A 2,266-nucleotide genomic window follows, 5' to 3' on the forward strand; every position below is an offset into this window, starting at 1 on the left:
AAGAAGATGTCTTAGGAGAAAGGGACTGAGGGAAGAGGAACAGGTCAGGGGAGGGAGCAAGGCAAGAATGTGTCCTCCACTAATGTCTAACTTCCATCCGGTCCACAGGCAGCCTCGGGGATGTGAATTGTACCACAAAGCTGGTCCCTGCTTGAGGCCAAGACTGGACTTTTGTGCCCCCATATCAGTCTGTTACTGGCGTCCCCTCTCTGGGGAGTGAGAGGGCTTGGGATCCAACCTTCTAGACGAGGTGGCTTCTTTCACCTGAAGGCAGCTCTCCAGAGAGGGGGCAACCAGGAGTCGTTAACAGCTAACACTCAGAGCAGGTGGGAGACGGAGGCTCTGGAGAAGCAGAGGGGATCTGGCGAGTGGCACATGGCATCCACTATAATTCAACTCCCACATCAGATGGAGGGGGAGACTGAGGGCTAGGGAAGCCAGTGACTTGGTCACATCACTCGTCTCTGAGGTCAGGGTCCTACTGTCAACGTAACCCCTGGTTCCATCCACAGATCCTGGAAAGAGTGAGGCATCCTCTGGTGGAATCTGTCTTTGCTCGGCACAGTCAATGGCTATTGAACTTGAGGGCATGATCTGAAACGTCTCTCTTTAAACTGGTGCCATGCTGATTTGTTTTCAGGACCGTGACACTGCTGTGTCTGTAATACAGGCTGTAATAAATTGCCTTCCCTTTGTGCTCTGGCCTGGGGGTGTCTTTCTTGTAAAAGGGGCTGTTTTAAAAAGCAAAGAGACAACAATATCCTCTCCAGTATATTCCCCTAAGGGATAAAAACACATTCTCAAATGAATACGAATGTTGGAATTGTAGAATTTAGAGCTGGAAAAAGAATCTATGAGTTCATCAAGGGAGTTGGGCAGGGGGTACATTTTCAACAGCAACAATGAATCCCCACACTCTTTCTTCACCCACCTTTTTCTTTGGTGGATATTGACAGTAAACCTCCAGGTGTAAAGCAGTTGATTCTTTCCCCCCATTCTTTGAATCAGACACAGGTAGGCAATAAAATAACATCCAGGATATCCTGCGACATTACTGGCAGTCAGTAAGAGCTTCTAAACCATGTGTGAGAGCCGAAACTGCCACCTAGGCTGTTATTATTCCATTCCAAAATGAAGGAGCTTGACATTGTAATTAACCTGCGTGGCCTGGTCACGGGCAAATGTGGGTGCTGTTTTGAAATGTGAAAACAGCTCTTGAGTCTCAATGTCAACCTCCAGATTATCTCTGGGGATCTAGGGATGTGAAATTGAAACCCAGGGAATGCTTTCATATTAGAGATGGCTAGACTGAGGCCCCAGGGTAGGAAAGTGGCTTTCCCAAGCCCACACAGTGATGAAGCCACAAAACTGAAACTCAAGGTCAGATATTTCCTCCGGATTCAGGGATATCCCACATCAAAGGTTAGGGCCAATGTGACAATGAGTGAACTTGTGCGTTGTAAACAACAGAGCCCTCTACATTTGTAAGCACAGCCCTTCTGACGTCCATCCTTTGGAGAGGCTGCCTTGACAAGCAGTAGGACTTGAAAAGTCAGCAGGAACAGGCAGAAGCTCAGGACTTAAGAGTTTTAATGAGGAGAACCAGGTCGTTTTTTTCTGTGGCTTTTCTTGAAGGTGAGCCCTATAGCACTGACGGACGATCCCTTCCCATTTTAATAGCAGTCTGGTGGTGATATCATAGCAAATAAATTTAAGTGACATGTGGAGTGCAATTGCAGAATTTAAACTCTAAGCGAGCACTGTATTTTTTTTCTGAAGATGTGACACATAGCTGATTGACCTGCATTCCTGAGTCATATTTATAGGACAGAAGCCTTCTTGGCAGCAACGTGAATCAGTTCGTGATCTTCAAGGCTAATAGGATAAGCCAGCAAGAAAAGCTGGGTCTGTGTGGCTCTTTACATCTAAATGGGCTGGAGTCATTATAATTCTTGCTCAGTACCACGGAGTCCATTGCCACTCTGACTCAGGGTGCCCACTCAAGGCATCGTTCCCATTAATGAGAGTTGCCTCCACAGGTGCCAGGATGGCCAGGACGATGTGGGGGTCACTTGAAGGGTGTTGCTGAATTGCTTCCTTCAAGCCTCTCCTTCTGTTGATCCTGAAATGCCATTAGAGTGGTTCAAGTCAATTTCATTCACTGACATCCAAGCTGAAAGGGAGCATAGAGGGTATCTAAATTGACAGCTTCATAGGACAAATGGGAAAACAGGCTTGCACCAAGAGTGTCTCACCTGTGATCACA

Source organism: Bubalus kerabau, chromosome 19 (assembly GCF_029407905.1).
Source record: "Bubalus kerabau isolate K-KA32 ecotype Philippines breed swamp buffalo chromosome 19, PCC_UOA_SB_1v2, whole genome shotgun sequence".
NCBI lineage: Eukaryota > Metazoa > Chordata > Mammalia > Artiodactyla > Bovidae > Bubalus > Bubalus kerabau.